The 20,733-nt window shown below is 48.8% G+C and overlaps 1 pseudogene; it reads left to right on the top strand.

Moving 5' to 3' along the window:
* The first annotated feature begins 8,036 nt into the window (after positions 1 to 8,036).
* On the top strand, positions 8,037 to 20,598 carry LOC142775235 (uncharacterized; annotated as a pseudogene).
* The last annotated feature ends 135 nt before the right edge of the window (positions 20,599 to 20,733 follow it).

The following is a 20,733-nucleotide window of genomic DNA, read 5'->3' as shown; positions in this document are numbered from 1 at the left end:
TGCCTTCCCTTCAGGCTTGGCACCCTGATTGCAAAGCTTCCTTAGTTTATTTTTCTCAGTCGGTGCACCAAGCCTGGCTTTTAAGTGCCTCTGGTATCGGAGGCTTTTAAGGCTTCCGCTGCAATAAAGAGAATCAAGGAAGGCTTGGCACCTCTAGAGTGAACCTGACTTAATTTTTTTATTCTCTTCTCAACAGAGCTGTTGCCAGCACATACGTGCCGCTGGTCGGCAGAGGAGAACACTATTTTCTAATACCGGTCACCAAAATGAAGTCATTTTTTAACCAAAGGCATGCATTGAGCACGTTTTCTTTTTTTTCTGCACCATTTGTTCAAGCGAAAGATACCCCGGCAAAATAATTCGGGGCTGCTGAATGGCATAACCCCCAGACGCTTAATTCATGCTGTACGAGCCCAGCTCGTCTTTGGTAGGAAAAGTGTTTATTAACCTTCCTATTTAAACTCCAAACATGAGGGCTCAGGCGTCGACGACCGCTCAATGTTTTGCTGACTGCATGAGGCCGCTAATCGCAATGCGAGCAGTACAGACAGCGGCCGGCGTGACGTGCTCTGCGCTAGCTGTACGAAGTGATATACTTGCTAGTGGCGTCATAACATCTTTGAGCAAGCGGCAGAGTCTGGCACTGATCACTGAAACTGCGGCACCAGTGTCGACAAGAGCAAGTGCAGCGATGCCGTCCACATATACGTCTAGAACATTCGTCGGTGAAGAGAGAGGCCTTGGTCTTTTCGCAGGTGACGCAGTTCCTGCCTCTAGAACGGCGGCAATTAGTCTTCCCGCTCCGGCGATGAAGGACGAGGACGCATCGGCGATGGCGAGCGGCGTCGAGGCGATGGTGAACGATGGCTAACAGGATGGCGGTGGTCGGCGTACGATGACATCTGGTCGGGGTGCTGAGAGCCTACGAACGAAGGACGCGATTGAACATAACGGGCAGGTTTGAAGCTCTGGTGGTAGTTCTGGTGATAGGTAGGGATACGCCGACGGCAGTATCGCGCTATGTGCCCAGGCAGGCCACAGGCAAAGCATATTGGCTGATTGTCGGGTGTACGTCATTGTCCGCTACTCTGGAGGGACCTTGGCTGAGCGAACCGAGGAGTGGGCACGGCTGACGGTAGTGACCTGAAAGTCTGAACAGGTGGCCTTGCGGCAACCTCGGCATATCTTAGAGGTGCATTCACCTCGGCACAGGCCACAGGGGTCGGCAACGGCGAAGTGTTGTGGGCAGATGGCAAAGCCGCGCAAACTTACTCCTGGATGACCTCACGAATGTTTGCTGGCAGATGTGATGGTGGTTGGCCGGCTGTTGAACAGCTGACGAGCGACCTCAGCACGAACAAACTCCTTGATCTGCGATAGCAGCGACTGAAAGTTAGAGGTGGTTGTCAGGCTTGAGAGTGTGTCATCCGGGACGTTAGGGCGTCGCGTGAGAAGACGCTGTCTTAGCTCGTCGAAACTCTGACACTGCTCGGTGAGCTCCTAGACAGTGGCAGGGTTTTTCGAGAGGAGCATTTGAAAGGCGTCGTTAGAAATGCATTTCATAATGCGTCGTACCTCGTAAGTTTCCACTATAATCGGGTCAACACGCCGGCAGAGGTCGAGGCTGTCCGCGATGTAGCTGGTGAATGTCTCACCAGTTTGTTGGGACCGGCTTCGCAGGTGTTCTGCGCGAAGCTTGTGCACCCCAGGGCGTCCAAAAACAGCTGCGATGCACGTGTTGAAGGTCGTTCAAGTAGGAATGTCCACCTCGTGGTTTTTGTACCACAGCTTGGCAACATCCGTTAAATAAAACATCAAGGTACCGAGTCTCATGGCATCATCCCATTTCTTGGTAGCGCTGGCTCGTTCATAGGGTTCCATCCAATCTTCAACGTCTTTCTCGTCTGTGCCGCTGAAGATGTCGGATTCGCACAGGAGCTGGGCACCGGGACAGCCCCTGGGTGGTGAAGCCAGGGGGGGGGGGTGAAAACAGCGTCGTCAGGCTTGACGGCAGCTTTCGGCTGCGCAATTCCAGGGTGGGGGAAACCGCAGCAGCCTCCATCAAAATATAATGTAAATGCAAGGCGAAAAGCGGTAGCAGCGTCGGGCGTTACGGGCGTCGTTGGAGCAGCAACCAGGCAGTCCTAGCTCGCGCCTCGCGCCGCCATATCGATGTCGCTGCAGTAGTGGGCATTCCCCTTCACTTCAATGGTGATTCTTGCTGTGCAAACACCAGCCGGCGTCATTACATGACCCCCCGCGGTTCGGATTTCGGGGCCTTGCCAAGCAGTTTTCACTTTCTTTAACTTCTTCACGAAAGGCTCACTGACGACGGATTAGTCGGCCCCAGTGTGGACGAGAGCGGTGACGTTGTCACCGTCGCACATTACGTCCAAGTCGCTAGTTCGTGGTTGTGCGTTTAGGTTTTGTCGTGGCGTTGGGTCAAGGCTACTGTCGGCTTGCTCCACTGCTTCCATGTTGCGTCGTCAGGTCGTCTTCAGTACGTGGCGTTTCGTCGTCCAGGCTTTACCTGGATCTCGTGGTGTCCGGAAAGTACCGTCACGTTGTCGTCGTCGGAGGATCTTCGGTAGTTGGTCGCACAGCAACCGTACCTCCATCGGTTGCCCTTAGTTTCCCGGATAAGGGCTAGGAGACCGGCCCCGAGGAGGGCCAATGTACGGCCAGTGGAGAGGTGACATGTAGCGGCTGGGTGATGCTGAACGAGATCCTCGGGGTTTCCACTGCACTGCTGCAAGGTAATCCGCAATGTTTCGGGGTCTTTCCCCCTGCTGTGGACGCGGCGCAACTACGGCTAAACAATGCAGTCCCATCTGACGGTACTGGCAGCGGCAGTAAGGGTGGCCAGCTTCTCCGCAGTGGTAGGAGAGAGGTCGGTGGTCGGGGATCGAGTCCACTTGCGGCTGCGCTGAGGGTAACAGCTCGCGCAGCTCCTCCTGCACAATTGCTCGGATAGTGTCGCGCAGATCGTCGTAGCAGAGTGGTTGCGTTTCTGCTTACTCTGGCGATGAGGGGCGATTGAATTGTCGGATCTCCAGTGTCTTTTCAATCGCTGTCGCTTCGGAGATGAATGCCTCGACAGTGCACGGTGCGTTTCACATCAGACCAGCGAGCAGCTCCTGCTTTACTCCTCCATGAGAAACCAAGCTTTTTGTCCTCAGGCATATTAAGGTCAGGTAATCTCAACAAAACAGTCTACCACAGCCTCGAGGCTTTTCGAACATCGTAGGCGCGGTTTTCGCTGAACGTAGGGTAACGGGATGATAACAAAACTTGAGGAAAGGAATGCGGCAATACCTAGGAAAATGTTTGCCGGCATCGGCCGTCATACAATTTACATCAAAAGAATCTACTAAAGTCTGCATGTGTGCAGCCCGGAGTCTTCCCGATGGCCATTCGGTTGCCTCGCGGCGTTACACAGTAGACGCGAGTAACCAGTGAGCAGCCGACAGCTATAGGGGCCAAACTTGTGTAAAATTCCACAATGGCACGCCCCAGCAATCTCTCGCGCCATGTATTCCAATATCTAGTTGTTGACAGCCTCTTTAAAATAGTGACGATCAGAAAACGCAGTCAGTGCCGTCCGAACCACGCCTTCTCGGTTTTTTAGACGAATGTACTGACCATGATTGGTACTATACTATTGGCGCGCACATCGTCTTCATTCTTTGTTTCGGGCGCAACAAAACTCTGGTAGACATGCTTTCAATGTATGTGGACTTCGAACACAAAAACTGGGACGAGATTCTCTCTTACATAATGTTCGCATACAATACTGCGAAACAAGAAACCACACGGATGACCCCATTCAGCCTTGTTTACGGACGAGAAGTAAGAACGATGTTAGACGCGATGCTGCCACACGAATGCGATGACAACGAAACGAGTGCTGACGCGTTTACTCAACGCGCAGAGGAAGCCAGGCAGCTCGCACGTCTGCGAATATACAAACAGCAAGAGTACGACGCAGGCCGCTATAACCAACGTCATACACCTGTAACGTACGAAACCGGGGACAGGGTATGGGTGTGGACGCCTGTACGAAGACGGAGACTATCCGAAAAATTGCTCAGGAGGTACTTCGGACCTTACCGAGTGCTGCGACGACTAAGTGACGTTACCTATGAAGTCGTCCCGGATAGCCCAAACTGTTCAAGGCGTCGCCAGCACCGACCTGAGCTTGTGCACGTAGTGCGCATTAAGCCATACGTCAGCGAGTGACTCTGCGAGGCACCGTCGCTTCTACAAAGTGACTTCTTGCGCAAATTACTGTCTCAGCTATAGCATCGGGGCGATGCTCTTTTAAGGAGAGGCAAATGCCGCGCCCGAAACAAAGAACGAAGACGATGTGCGCGCCAACAGCCTCGTGAAAAGGGGGACTGAAGAAGACGACGTGCTTTCGTTTTTGCTTGCCTGCTCTTGGCTCCTGCATAAAAAACACACGCTGTCGGTTCTCGGACTCAACGTCTCGGTGCACTGCTTACGTTGAACCGCGACACTATGTTACGCATGACAACAAACGACTCGCCACTGAGACGAGCACTCGCTCTTGTTTCTTGCCTAGGTGAACCGGAAGGTCGCGGGACGGAGTCCGAGGCAGTAGTATTTTCAATGGAGGCAAATATGTTTGAGACCAGTGTGTTGTGATTCAGGTGCACAGTGTGAACCCCAGGTGGTCGAAATTACCGCAGCCTTCCACTACGGTTTCCCTCATAATTTAATCTGCTTTTTGTGATTTGAAACTCTTGACAAATATTACTCTTCGGCTGAGTTGCGACGCGGTGTGAATTGGTGCAACGCATAAGAAAACGGGGTACCGTGGTGCAATGGAGCAAACTATAAATCCAGCCGCCAAGTTAACGAACGACGCAGCGTGGATGACGACCACAAAAATGTAAGATAACTTGAATTAGTGCAAGTGAACCATAATGTAAACAAAACGTGTGCGTGTTTTTTTTTTTTTTTTGTTCCGTGACCTCAAAATCGCTTGACAAGACGTGACCAATTACAGTGCCAATAGAAGCCGATCGCTTACCGATGACGTCATATGTGACACTTATTTTGGGTCACGTGACCCCAAGCTGTTGACGCATTTCCTTCCTTCATGTGTTGAGGTGCAAATAGACTCCCCGCTCCCCCCGTGCGTGGTAGCTTTGGTAGCACATACGCCATATTGTCTGTCCTTGGTCACATGTTTTCGTTTGCTTCCACGACAAAACCGACGAAAAGGAGGTGCTGCACCAGCTTACCCTCCCCTGTGCAGCAGGAGAGGGTGTGCCTGTGTTCGTAGTTTCTTGCTGGACGCAGTAGAGGCGCTGGTGCAGGTGCTCAGAGAAGGAAGAGGCGAAGGGGCATGGTTGCTGCTACTTTAGTTTTTTTTTAAACTTTAGCCCACACTCGTAACACTATGGTAACACTACAATTTTTCCCATGTTGGGTGGCAGCCCCTCCGACTGTCAAGCCATGTTTTGGCTTAGCGGAGAGATCGCGCGAGGCAGCGCCTCCGGGCAAGAGAAACACGGCTCGCTTTTCACATCTTAAACAGTTGAAGCACAAAAAGGGTAACAATGTACTAAGAAAACAACAAGGACAAGCGCTAACTTCCAACTTCGCTTTTCATCCCTCCCCATTCTAGCCATCCAGACCCACCCTACCCCAACAGCAACAACGCCCGTTGAACAATTTTCTGACATGCGCTCCGAGATTGCGGGCATGTTGGTTCAACTGAATCCCACTTGACGGCACCACCTGTACAGTTTAACCAGGCGAAAATGAAATTTTCGAACCACTCTCGCTATTCCCCATAGCAACTCCCGCAGGATCTCTTTTCTATAAGTCAAACAGAAACGAACGTGGTAGGCAGGCAGGTAACGAACTTTATTTCATCTGGAGACGACGCTCACTCCCCCTTATGGGGTAACATCAGCGGGCCGCACGCACGACGGGACGGGGAGATACATCTCCTCGGCCATGTCATGGGCTCTTTGGATAGCCCGTAGCTGGTCTTTCTTTTCGTTACATGTGAGAATAGATCGTCAGTTCTCCTCCGTTGAGGGAGACCCGGAGCTTTCGCGCAGGGTAGGACATTGCCACAGCATCTGTTGCAAAGTTCAACGCGGGTTATCACAGCGAGGACAGCCTGGCTGTAGAGCACTTCAGGGGCGAATTGTATGCCTCAGTCTGTAGTTTACGTAACGTGATAGACGGAGCTCTGTTTAAAGTTGGATGGGGGAGGGGGAACCTCCACCGTTCCAATTGATACTGCTTACAAATTTCTTGAAAAGTTTGGAGTGGATCTCGGTAATACCAAAGTGTGTCCTCTGCCTCAGAGTGTTTCATCCCGGCGTGGGATGTTAGACCTCGTGCATTTTATGTCTCTTGATGCACACAGTTTTTTATTGCAGCTAGTATGATTAGTCATTACTAGTGAATATAATTGTAGTCGGTCACTCTAACGTCATCGGGGTCATTTCCCAAATGTCCCTCTCATGGGGCGTGTCACGTGGTACATTTAGCTTCAGTACTCAGTAAGTGGGACACTGCCGTTGATGATACTGCCGTCTTAAATGATGTCATATATTGAGCCTTCCCTCCTAAAAATTGTTATTTGCCTTAAGTGTCCCTAAATTTAAGGGGCCTTTAAAATACCTCCTATATGCTTTCAACGTTTCAAATGAACATGCGCATCATGTGCATAATACCTCGCGATCAATGATTCCACGTGTGGAAGCGCTGCGAGCCGCCGGCGCGCCACAAATTCCAAGAAACAATGCCTCCATCTCTCTTTCCGGGCCTTCTGGGCCTCCACGTTACGTCGAGAAGTTCAATCACTGACGCGCAGCACATTGATTTTATGATTGGTCGAACAAGAGACGACTTACGCTTAGTCTGCAAGCAGCTATCCGCACGGCTCGTTCATCGTGTTACCCGCGTGCGTGCACGCGCTAGCGAATCAGCTTCTACTGCCCGTAACACAGGGTCCATACCGGCATGATTCGTATAAGCATGGATCGGTACGGCAGCCGCAGTTCACCGACTAGCACGCAGTTGACGGAGTCGATGGAGGGACGAAGTCGCGGCTACCGGAAGTGCATGGTATTTCGAGCAGTGCGTTGGCGATGGCGTATGCTGAACGAGATTGGTAATGAGGCGCTCGGCGAGAGGGCAAAGTGGCTCTGGGAAAGGATACCAATGGAGGGGTAGTGAAGGAAATATGAAAGAAGTGATCGCGGAGTTTCGGTGATCAAACGCGTCTAACTTTGTTATCACGGCAGCGTTTCGAAAAATTATCACGGCTCCGTGGTTGCTGTACACTCGCGCACAACTGCCCTACCAAAACTGAATTTTGTGCCAATGGAGCGCATGCGTCTATGCAACAAATGCCAGCAATTTTATATGAGCGAGTTAACTTGTTTGACGTTTATTCGAAGTAGTTGAAGGTCGATGAATCTAATCATTGCATAGCACCTGCACTATAAACCTTAGTGTCCAACAGATCTTGGTAAGAAGGCCCCTTTGCTCTGTACTGCTGTGCTTTTGGGTATATGACGAAAGTGTATTGTGCTGCTTCGGAAAGCTGCGTTGATGCTGTTCATGTGATTTGGTAAAATTATAAATTTGCTGCAAATACGTTGTATAAGTCATAGTGGTTTCAATGTTTATCACTATGCATGATTTTTTCAGTTTTTTTTTCAAGCAACACATTCCAAATCTCAAGATATGTTCCAGTATTTTATACAAGCACTCCAATAAAGGCTGTTCAATTTCACCACCATGTCCTTTGGCTTTGTGCAGTGCAGTTACAGGTCCTGTGTAGATGCTTAGCTAATAGCATGCAATAGCAGCGAGGCGAAATCTGGAGATTTTTTTCATTTCCAGCTAAAAATGCCAAGGTACCACTGATGAGTGGTTCCCAGTAAAAAAAAGACGCAAATTTTTGTCTCCCAAGTCATGACAGGTCTAAGCACCTACCATCTGAGATGCTGTAAATATTGTTACGCCTGACCTTGGAACTCACCATGGTGGACGACATTGCCCGTGGACCTGTCAGTCAAATGGCCCTGGAATTTATCATGTCGGACGTCACTGTGCACGAAGCTGTCAGTCAAAACGTCTACCCAGGAATCGATGTCTGGACGGGTGCGGTGAATCCCGCATGACCTGGGATGTGTCTGCGCTCTTTTGACACATAAAGTCGCTGTACTAGTCACAGCTGGGATCGGGCGGGCGAGGCGGCCGCAGCGTGGGATGGCGCCGCTGGTGGCGTTCACATCGAATTACGGCATTTTTTTGCCCGAAAGCACACAAACACTTGCACGTGCTCGGGACAGCTACTGCCAACTTTTCCGAAGTCAACGACTTCCATATTCGTGGCCATCCTCCTCGACGGGAGTCTCGTGATATGGTTGCCCAAAGTATGAGACTAGCTCGGTGCATGCAGTTGTGGCCGCTGTGGACGGCCAGACGCCAGATCGACAGGAGCTGCGTGTAGTCATCGCATTCCAAATGCCTTATTCAGGCATACGCGTAAAACATAGCTTATAATGATCTCTTATGATCGCTTGTAACTTCTACGAACGCGTCTTCCTCTCTGCAAAAAAAAAAAAAAAAATAGGCAGCGGCGACGGCCTGCTACCGATGACGAGACACGATGGACCCGGTGCAACAGCAGTGCACGCTCGACTATCTTCCTACGCCTCCGATGACAACTGTGAATTTCGCCATTTGGGAGCGTAGAACCAAGGCAAACATTTTCCCAGCCAGTGAAGCTTTACCACCTTCCCGGTGGCATCCCCTGTAGCATGTCGCCGATTTGCAATGCTGTTGGCTGCTCAAACGACATTGCAAAAAAAAAACTAGCTTTTTTGTCGTTCCACGAGAAAATTTGAAGAAAATATCAAATGATTATGGAGATAGCTACGTTGTATTGGAAGAAGAACTTTTACTGAGAGAGGCCTAGCCACAAGTCTATCATTACTGAATTATTTTCGTGTTTGCTTTTGGTTTGTTTACCATGTTTGTTTACCGAGAGGATCCAGTTTTCATGAGGGTCCCGTTTTCAGTTTTTATACTCTGGGACCCTTATCTGTTTACAAGTGTTACGTAATCGATGCTTTGTAACTAATAAATACTGAAACTGAAACAGCGATTTTCACGATAAAGCTCAGACTTGATACTGCTTGATAGTGATGTTTCAGAAGAAAAAAAATAAAACTGATCGACATGACATCAACGACTTGGTTTTAAGACGTTTTTTTTTAACGATGAAAGTGAGGTCATTCTAGCTCGTTCAAACTATAGTTGAATCAGATACTTGAAACCGGAGACAGCCATCACGGCGAAATCTAAAGTGTATAATTTTCTACTTCCGAACATTTACAGACCATGCGAATGCGTTTAACCGGAGTCGTTTTTGAAGAAGGCCAGTTCCTTTCTCGTGTTTCAAGGTCATCATCATCATCATCAGCCTGACTACATCCACTGCAGGACAAAGGCCTCTCCCATGTTCCGCCAGTTAACCCGGTCCTGTGCTTGCTGCTGCCAATTTATACCCGCAAACTTCTTAATCTCATCTGCCCACCTAACCTTCTGTCTCCCCCTAACCCGCTTCCCTTCTCTGGGAATCCAGTCAGTTACCCTCAATGACCAGCGGTTATCCTGTCTACGCGCTACATGCCCTGCCCATGTCCATTTCTTCTTCTTGATTTCAGCTATGATATCCTTAACCCCCGTTTGTTCCCTAATCCACTCTGCTCTCTTCTTGTCTCTTAAGGTTACACCTACCATTTTTCTTTCCATTGCTCGCTGCATCGTCCTCAATTTAAGCTGAACCCTCTTTGTAAGTCTCCAGGTTTCTGCTCCGTAGCTTAGTACCGGCAAGATACAGCTGTTATATACCTTCCTCTTGAGGGATAGTGGCAATCTACCTGTCATAATTTGAGAGTGCTTGCCGAATGTGCTCCACCCCATTCTTATTCTTCTAGTTACTTCAATCTCGTGGTTCGGCTCTGCGGTTATTACCTGCCCTAAGTAGACATAGTCTTTTACAACTTCAAGTGCACTATTACCTATCTCGAAGCGCTGCTCCTTGCCGAGGTTGTTGTACATTACTTTAGTTTTCTGCAGATTAATTTTAAGACCCACCTTTCTGCTCTCCTTGTCTAACTCCGTAATCATGAGTTGCAATTCGTCCCCCGAGTTACTCAGCAATGCAATGTCATCGGCGAAGCGCAGGTTACTAAGGTATTCTCCATTGACTCTTATCCCTAACTGTTCCCATTCTAGGCTTCTGAAAACCTCCTGTAAGCACGCGGTAAATAGCATTGGGGAAATTGTGTCCCCCTGCCTTACACCCTTCTTGATTGGTATTCTGTCGCTTTCTTTATGAAGCACTATGGTAGCAGTTGATCCCCTGTAGATTTCTTCCAGAATGTTTATATATACTTCATCTACGCCCTGATTCCGCAGTGTTTGCATGACGGCTGATATTTCTACTGAATCAAACGCCTTCTCGTAATCTATGAAGGCTATGTATAGGGGTTGGTTATACTCTGAGCATTTCTCTATTACCTGATTGATAGTATGAATGTGGTCGATTGTTGAGTAGCCTGTTCGAAATCCTGCTTGTTCCTTTGGTTGATTGAATTCTAATGTTTTCTTTACTCTGTTAGCAATTACCTTTGTAAATAGCTTGTACACTACAGAGAGCAAGCTGATCGGCCTGTAATTCTTCAAGTCCTTGTCATCTCCTTTCTTATGTATTAAGATGATGTTAGCGTTCTTCCAAACTCTGGTACCCTTCCCGTCAGGAGACACCTCGTAAACAGGGTGGCTAGTTTTTCTAACACAATCTGTCCTCCATCTTTCAGCAGATCTGATGTTACCTGATCCTCACCAGCAGCTTTGCCTCTTTGCATGCTCTCCAAAGCTTTTCTGACTTCTTCTATCATTACTGGTGGGGTGTCGTCTGGGTTACTGCTAGTTCTTATATTATTAAGGTCGTGGTTGTCTCGGCTACTGTACAGATCTCTGTAAAACTCCTCCGCTATTTTAACTATCCTATCCATATTGGTAGTTATTTTGCCTTCTTTGTCCCTTAGTGCATACATCCTACTTTTGCCTATTCCAAGTTTCCTCTTCACTGCTTTGAAGCTTCCTCCGTTTTTCAGAGCGTGTTCAATTCTCTCCATGTTATACCTTCTCACATCGCATACTTTACGTCTAATAATCAACTTCGAAAGCTCTGCTAGTTCTATTTCGTCTGTTGTACTTGACACTTTCATGGTTTGACGCTTCTTAATTAGGTTCTTCGTTTCCTGGGAAAGCTTGCCAGTGTCCTGTCTAACTACCCTGCCTCCAACTTCCACTGCACACTCCGTAATGATACTCGTCAGATTATCATTCATTGTATCTACGCTAAGGTTGGTTTCCTCACTAAGAGCCGAGTACCTGTTCTGCAGCGACACTCTGAATTCCTGTACTTTGCCTTTCAGTGCTAGCTGATTGATTGGCTTCTTGCGTATCAGTTTCTGTCGTTCCTTCTTCAAGTCTAGGCGAATTCGAGACCGTACCATTCTATGGTCACTGCATCGTACCTTGCCAATCACTTCCACATCCTGCACGATTCCAGGGTGTGCACTCATTATAAAGTCTATTTCGTTCTTATTTTCGCCATTAGGGCTCCTCCATGTCCACTTGCGGTTTTCTCGTTTTCGGTAGAAGGTATTCAAAATCCGTAAATTATTGTGTTCTGCGAATTCTACTAGTAGCTCTCCTCTGGCGTTTCTAGTACCGATGCCATAATCTCCGACTGCCTGGTCTCCAGCCTGCTTCTTCCCTACCTTTGCATTAAAGTCGCCCATCACTATAGTATACTGTGTTTTTACCTTACTCATTGCCGATTCCACGTCTTATATTGCACTATACAACGTGCCGCATAAGGAGGACGTGGCACCTTGGAGAATCCATCAAAAGCGAAACATATAATGAACTTAGATATTTATATTGCACTCTGAGAACACTAATGTTGTTGATGTTACCGTCACACGCTTACTAATAGAGGAGAAAATCAAGGTAATTTTTTTTCAGTTTTAAATTTTCCGCCAACAGCTTGTAAACGCATTTGAAACGGTATATTTCGTATTTTGGTCACATTTGCACAACCCATTTTCTGATGTTTGGTATCTTATGTGTGCGACCCCTCGCAGGAATATGTCCTTCCTTTTTACCGATTAGAATCTATGTATGACCGAGTAGACACTGTGAAAATTTATGATGTCATGGCGTTTGGTGTGGGAAGTGGCGTCGGCACCCATAATTTTTTCTAGTGCGTTTTCTCGCTTATCAAGCGTCTCCTATAGAGGCAGAGTGGTCTCTTCTGGTTTGTTAATCTTGAAGTAACTGATGAGTGAATTATCGTTTCTGATGCGAATCAGCTTATGAACGAGGCCTGTCCTCGGTCGCGCCGTAGCTCATGGCCTCCGAGATTCAGGGTGCGTGGCGGGTTTCTTTCTGGCCGTCGCAATCGCACATAGAGAGCGTGTTTCCAGATGTGAGCATGCCCGCTCTTTTCTCCACACTCCGGCGCTTCTTCATGTGGTCTAAAAGGCTGCAGTGCTGTTGGCGAAGAGTGCATGTGGCGAGAAAAAAAATTGATTTCGCTTTCATATACCTCCTCGCTCACTTGGGAACGTCGGGCCAAGATAATCGAAAGGAAAGTCAATGCTTTCGTGTATATGTTTTTAGGTGTTTTTTTTAGATTTGCGCCGCTATATAAGAGAACTTACAATTGTGATGCCTCTGCAAGAGATACGGATGTGCTGGAAACTTACTGTGAAGTTTGCAGGCTATATAGTATGGAGGGCATGGCGAAAGAAAAATATGACAGCCCGATCAACAAACGAAGTTAGAAGAGTGCCGCGTTTTACGATCACGAGTAACACTTCATTAAAAGTTTTTTTTTCTTTCATGGAACTGGCGCTCCTTTTCATTGTAACACCATTTCAATAAAGCCGCAGAAGCAGGATACAGAGAGGAGGATGCAGACGGTCACCATGCGTCTATACTATGTCTAGACTGAACGTCGCCGGTTCTGCGACGACCACGGGCTGGTTACAGGCACGGTTTGGTCACTAATGGTCGCCCAATCGCCTTGTGAATTTCATGGTGTTAAGTGAATACGTTGAGCAATGTACGAACAAACATGGAAATGTTTTTCTTGTTCAAAAAGTACACAACACGCGTTCAGAGTTTCATGTACAGTGTCAAATATTATGAAAGGGAACACGAGAGCGCGTGGCCTGCGCGCTGTGGTGGCTGCTGGCAGCGCATTCAAGTGGGAGCGAGAGCAACCATAGTCTTTTTTCGTGTCATCTCACAGCAAGCAAAAACAACCATTCGTTGCTGATATGGAACCAGTGGCAACATTGCGACCCCCTCCCTCTTCAAGGTGATTCAAGAGAGCTGGTAATCACAGTGAAAAGGAGGGGTTGCAATCTTGCTAGAGAGGATGGAACTAGGAGTGTCGTGAGCGGGCGGCGCCCTCCGCGGGCGCAGTGAAATGTGTTCGGATCTGTCCACCAGATGGCTCTGCAGCCCGCTGGCACGCTGGCAAGTTTGTGCGCGGCCAGGCCTGTCAGGCGCGGTAGCGAGGTGTATGCGGTATATTTGTGCGTGTGCTGTGCTTGCGCGGTTTCAAACTACTTCGCCCTGATGCTGTGTTGACTTGTGAAGGAGCTGCAAACATCACATATTTTCGGCGTTCACCTTTCTAGTCGGATGTGTGACCATGCCGGCCCGTAAGGGTAGCACGTGCTTTGTGCCACTCTGCAAGGGTGAATACAAGTCGTCAGAGGTAAAAGTGTCATTGTTTCGAGCTCCCACAGATCCTGTTCGTCTGCAGGAATGGTCGAGAAACATCAAACGAGACGACAAGGTACTTGACAATACATGTGTGGTGTGTTCACGTCATTTTGATGAACGCTACATACAGAGAACATTCAAACATGTCATCAATGGAGAGGTTGTGGAGCTTGAACGCGAACGGCCAGCGCTGACCGATGACGCTGTGCCGACCATATTCCCAGATGCACCTTTGTACTTCACAAAGCATGTTCCAAAAAGAAGGAAAGAGAGAGACCTCGCTAACCACTATGCCCCACCACCTAAGCGCATGGCTTTAGATTAAGGCATGCCCGACAGTGAACTGACCGAGAGTGTTGATGTTGTCACAGAACGAGCGCTAAACATGGGCGCGCCGCCAAATTCTTGCGATAACGGGCGGGAGAAACGCCGCGAGGTCAAAAGAAAAAAAAAGAAAACAAACATCCAAGGCTCCCCGGGCGCGCGCTCTCCCCGCGGAAGCGTGGCTTCGCCGACGAACCTCCTCACCCCACAGCGGCGGCCGGGCAAGCACTGGAAAGTTCCAGAAGGAAATAGGCGTGGTCATACCGAGTTGAGTCATCTGTCGGGAACGGCCCCCCGTACAGTCTCGCGCCTCTCCCCAGCCTTCGCTGCGTATCGCGCCGACGAAATGACGAGAACTTTCTGGAATGTGGCGCGGAAGGTATTTAATCGAGCGGCCGAGACGAGAGAGCAGGAGAAGACGGAATTTAGCGCCAGAGTGCGTAGGGATCCCGTCGTGTAGTCGGCGAAGGTTTTGTCCGTAGGGACGAAGCAGGAGATGAAGAGGATTTCCACCTGAGGGGTGAAGGCTCGAGCTACAGTCAAGAGCGTGTGTCTACCGCTATCGAGCGAGGACGCGTGGCAACAGCTGCGTTTGTGAAGCCGACGTGTTCGGGCGAAGAAGTTTGAAGCTTGGAGAGTGGCCTATTGAAGACGGGAGGTTTCCTAGAAGAGAAACTTCGTCGAGGTTTCGTGGAAGAGAAACTTCGAGGGCTGCGGAACGACAACAACGCTGGACTTTGAGTGAGTGATTCTCGGAAGAGTATCATCTAGACTCTGGTTCCAAGAACTTTGGACTGAATAGGTTTTCTATCTCTTTAGTCTTTAAGTGTCTTGGTTGTTCAATGCATGCGACTGCATTGTAGTGCGTATTGTCTGTGTCCGTTGTTCCCAGTGTGGTTGATTGTACTGTGTAGTATGTTGTTTGTTTGGTGACGTATTGTATGTAACTATGGTGGAGTGTGCATTCTTGTGTATTGTTTTCGATCTGCCAATTTGGAGAATATAATATTTGTTTTGTTTATCAACTCACGGCTCTGACTTGTTCTTTGGGCCACAGCCGGCGTCCGCTGGCGCGCCAAAAAGGACCACTTCTAAATTGTCCACGCTTTCGTGGTGCGGTTCGGAGGGCCAATACTTCGGCCCTTGGAATTAGCCCGGCGATCGCCTCCCTAATAAACGGGACATGTGTGACAATTAATCTGGCGTCCGCGACAGGACCTTTTGGTGCACAGTGTGTCCAAAGTAGTGAGAAAGAGCCTCGAGTGTTGATAGTGCTATCGGAACGATTTTGTGTGTTGTTCAGTGTTCTCGTTAACGAGTGCAGGGGAGGGTTCCGATAGACGGATTGAGGCAGATACTTTTTACACGCGGCAAGATTTTATTTGCGAGACACAATGGATCTCGAAAAGTTAGTCGCTCTTGGTGAGAAGATGGGGCTTTCTGGCGCCGAACTACGGAAGTGGGTCACCCAGAAGGAAAAAGAAGAAAAAGAGAGAGCCAAGGAAGAAAAAGCGGCTGAGTTGGAACGAGAGAGGTTGGCAGCTGAAAGGGCCAAGGAAGAAAAAGCAGCTGAGCTGGAGAGAGAGAAGTTGGCAGCCGAAAGGGCGAAAGAAGAAAGAGAAGCGGAGATGGCTGAAAGGGAACGGCAGCGGCAGCACGAAATTGAACTCGAGCGGCTCCGTTTGCAACAGTGAAGTGAAACTCCCGTCCAACCTAGAGTTGAAAGCAGCGAACGGGAGGATCATGGCTTCCGCTTGAACCCAAGCAAGTTGCTCGTGGCGTTTGATGAAAGGAAGGACGACCTTGACGCGTACCTTCACAGATTTGAGACGATTGCAAGGAGCCAGAATTGGCCGGAACATCAATGGGCAACTGCTTTGAGTACTTGCTTGAGTGGTGAAGCGCTCAGTGTGTACAGTAGGCTGACGCCGACCGATGCAGCCAACTACGCAAAGGTGAAAGCTGCTTTGCTGAAGCGATTTAGATTTACTGTAGAAGGTTTCCGGGACAGATTTCGGACAGGAAAGCCAGCTGATGGTGAGACGGCTACGCAGTATGCCGCCCGACTTTGCCATTATTTCGACAGATGGTTTGAACTTTGAGGGACAGCGCAGGAGTACGATGAGCTTAGAGAGCTCCTAATTAGAGAACAATTTCTTACTAGTTGCCACCCAAGCCTGTCGCTGTATTTGAAAGAGAGGAAGGCTGAGTCACTTGAAGGAATGCTTGAATTGGCTGATCAATTCTTGGAAGCGCAAGGTGGAACTAATTTGGCCAAGGTCAAGAAGGATTGTCCCGAGGATTCGAAGAAATTGGCTCCCGACGAAAAGAAGCGTGCACCAGAGAGCATTCAGCGATGTTTTCTGTGCAACCGAGTGGGTCATCGCGCGAAAAACTGTCGAACGATGTTTACGAGCACTACGGCAGTAAAATGTTTCAAGTGTGGTCAGACTGGGCACAAAGCAGACGCTTGTCGGAACGGAGTGAGTCAAACTCACCAGGTATCTTGTGTGCAAGCGGCACCGAAATCTGATAATAATGCTGTCACCGATGGATTCGTATAGTTGAAGAATGGGGAAAAAATTCCTATTGTGGGTGCTGTAATGTCAAAACAGCCAACCGGTGTTACGAAAGGAATGCCAACGCTGCCCGGAAAAGTTGCGGGCAAAAAGATTACGGTGTTAAGAGATACCGGCAGCTCCACTGTTATCGTGCGGAGAAACTTGGTAGGGGAAAGTGAGTTAACCGGCAAAACGAAACCGGTTTGCTTAATTGACCGTACAGTGCGGATGCTTCCCGAAGCAGAAATTGAGGTTGAAACCCCATACTTCAGCGGGAAGGTTACGGCTCTATGTATGACGATCCCCCTTTACGACCTTGTCATCGGAAACATTGACGGGGCGCGAGGACCGAATGATCCGGAATGTTTGGGAGAAGACCTTAAGATAGAGCCCTCGCCAACCCAACGACCGCGAGATACAGTGGAGGAGCAACCCGTGACGGATCCCACTCGAGCCCAAGACGAAGCCGCGGTGCAAGGGACTATGAATGATAAGATGATCGTGTTGAACGAGTTCACGGGTCGGGCTACTGGACTTACGTCGGCACGACCTCAACCGACCGACAGTGTAAAGGTGACGGAGTCGGCCAGCCGGGCCAAATGTAGAGACATGAACAAGCTGGTAAATAAACAGACAGGACCCGTCGAACGTCATGACTCGTTAGCAGGGTCGGAAGTGACAACGATGGCTGGGACACCGCCTCAGATATCGTCGTTGGAAAGGGCCCGCCGAAAAAGAACGTGGAAACACAAGAAGAGATCGAGCGAGCACCGCAAGAAAGGGCGCAAGCGCCGCTCGAAATGCACAGGATAGGTGCTGAGGTAGAATCGGATTGTGTTTGGCAGGGCTGAGTGCCATATGTTGTGTTAATGTTCTTGTTGTCCTGTGTCGCAACTGTATGTTGAGTGAGTCAAAATGTTTGTCTCGGTGATGTGATGTATAGTAATGATGTGAGTGTAGTAATTGTTGTAATGAGAGAACTTTGTACGTTTGTATTGTTCGGAATGTGTGATGAAGTGTTGTAGTCATGTACCTGTGGCTATATTTCATGTGTTGTGGAATTGAACTACAATGTACGATTGTATTGAGCGATCTATTGCGAATGTGAAGTGTCAGGGGCGACGGTTTGTGTTACAGTCTTTCAGAGTGTGTGGTGACTGTTCGCGCTCGTTTGTGTGGTTTTGAATATTATGAGATAATATTCTTAAAGTGGGGGGCAGTGTCACAGAACGAGCGCTAAAAATGGGCGCGCCGCCAAATTCTTGCGATAACGGGCGGGAGAAACGCCGCGAGGTCAAAAGAAAAAAAAAGAAAACAAACATCCAAGGCTCCTCGGGCGCGCGCTCTCCCCGCGGAAGCGTGGCTTCGCCGACGAACCTCCTCACCCCACAGCGGCGGCCGGGCAAGCACTGGAAAGTTCCAGAAGGAAATAGGCGTGGTCATACCGAGTTGAGTCATCTGTCGGGAACGGCCCCCCGTACAGTCTCGCGCCTCTCCCCAGCCTTCGCTGCGTATCGCGCCGACGAAATGACGAGAACTTTCTGGAATGTGGCGCGGAAGGTATTTAATCGAGCGGCCGAGACGAGAGAGCAGGAGAAGACGGAATTTAGCGCCAGAGTGCGTAGGGATCCCGCCGTGTAGTCGGCGAAGGTTTTGGTCCGTAAGGACGAGGCCGGAGATGAAGAGGATTTCCACCTGAGGGGTGAAGCTCGAGCTACAGGCAAGAGCGTGTGTTTACCGCTATCGAGCGAAGACGCGAGGCAACAGCTGCGGGTGTGAAGCCGACGTGTACCGGCGAAGAAGTTGAAGTTTGAAGAGTAGCGAATTGAAGACGGGAGGTTTCCTGGAAGAGAAACTTCGAGGGCTGCGGAACGACAACAACGCTGGACTTTGAGTGAGTGATTCTCGGAAGAGTATCATCTAGACTCTGGTTCCAAGAACTTTGGACTGAATAGGTTTTCTATCTCTTTAGTCTTTAAGTGTCTTGGTTGTTCAATGCATGCGACTGCATTGTAGTGCGTATTGTCTGTGTCCGTTGTTCCCAGTGTGGTTGATTGTACTGTGTAGTATGTTGTTTGTTTGGTGACGTATTGTATGTAACTATGGTGGAGTGTGCATTCTTGTGTATTGTTTTCGATCTGCCAATTTGGAGAATATAATATTTGTTTTGTTTATCAACTCACGGCTCTGACTTGTTCTTTGGGCCACAGCCGGCGTCCGCTGGCGCGCCAAAAAGGACCACTTCTAAATTGTCCACGCTTTCGTGGTGCGGTTCGGAGGGCCAATACTTCGGCCCTTGGAATTAGCCCGGCGATCGCCTCCCTAATAAACGGGACATGTGTGACAGATGTACAATCAGCGTCAGAAACTTCTGCTCACCTGTTCAGCAATATTTCAGCGCCGTCAGCTTTTTGCACCAAAATTGTGCTGACGAATGAGCCTGGGGAACTTTGCTTCGGATGGCACATTCGTGGGAAAAAATGCACAGATGTGCTCGTTCACAAGCACGTCACATTCGCAGGGTGCTCGGAAACGACGCAGGAACAGGCTGTAACATAGTTTTGCCGAATATACTGCCGCAACGTCAAGGTTGATGAATTTTTCGTGGCCACTGAAAGTGATGCGCTCGCGGCGTTAAAGAAAGTTGACGCGCTGTTTCTGTGCCCTGAGTGTGGTATTAGCCCATCAAGACCGGTCAGTGCACGAAATTTGGTGAATCGTACTACTCGCACGCATGCTCTGTTACAACAGCAGAAGGGAAACAGTTTTTGCGTTGCAAGTACACCAGGAAGCTTATATCAAATCAGATGCGCAGACAGAAGCAGAGTCCCAAACCGAAATTCCGGCAACGAGCTGCCAGGCAATCTGTTCAGCTGTTGCGAACTAGGAGAAAGCTCGCAAAAGCCCAAGAAATGGTAGAAAAACTGCGGCTTGTGAATCAGTCTGTGGCCGCTACGGCTTTCGAGCAAAAAATTTGCGGACTGCCGCCAAAACAGCAGTTGGCTGTACGAACTTGTTTTAATGCCGCGTCAAGAAAGTCGAGCCGTGGCATGTCTTACGACAAGCTGTGGGTTCTGGAATGCATCCTGATGCGGATGAAGAGCCCGCAGCTATATGAACATATAAGGAAGCATGAAATCATGGCACTACCAAGCAAGACTGTTTGGACAAGCACTTGCAGGGATTTAAAAGCACATTCGGTTTCAACCCCAAGGTGTTTTCAGCCCTGGAGCAAAAAAAACAAAGGATATGGATGAGTTCAGTCTCCATGGGGGCCTTGTTTTTGATGAACTGAAACTATCCGAGAATATTGCAGTGAAAGCGTGTGGAGAATTGAGTGGCTTTGTAGACCTTGGTAACTTCACTGAACCAGAAGACAAGACTTCTCTGAGCGACCACGGACTCATCATAATGTTTCAGCCTTTCCAAGGTGGGTGGTTTCTGTTAATTATACTCCATTAATGCCACGTGTGGCTTACAAAGAACAAGAATTTGGTTTCTGTCCACTTTTTAATTTCGCATATGTGAAACAAAGAGCCTTGCTTTGTCCAAAACACTGCAATAATTGCTTCGTCTTCTTTGCAGGCGGATGGATCCAAATACTTGGCGTGTTTTCTTCTAAAGGCAACGTGAAGGCCCCTCTACTTTCAAAATTACTTCTTGAAGCGACGATACTTGCCGAAAAATCAGGTCTTCGTGTTGATTATTGGACAAGCGACGGTGCGCCATAAAACAGGAGTATTTGGAAGCTGCTTGGAATAAAGGGTAAGTTGCCTCATTCTGTACATCTTTGTACAACAATGTTTTTCTTGCCTGCATTAGATTAAATAATTTTCTTACTGGTTGCAGCATCATCAGCGGAAATCATATGCAAGGCTCCCCATCCTTCTGATTCTGCAAAACACCTACACATGATTTCTGACTTTCCATACCTTGTTAAGTGCGTGCGGAATGCGTTTGTTTGCAAAGG

Source organism: Rhipicephalus microplus, chromosome X, assembly GCF_043290135.1.
Source record: "Rhipicephalus microplus isolate Deutch F79 chromosome X, USDA_Rmic, whole genome shotgun sequence".
NCBI lineage: Eukaryota > Metazoa > Arthropoda > Arachnida > Ixodida > Ixodidae > Rhipicephalus > Rhipicephalus microplus.
Note: the sequence above shows the minus strand (reverse complement) of the source record. Positions and strands in the feature narration are given on the sequence as shown.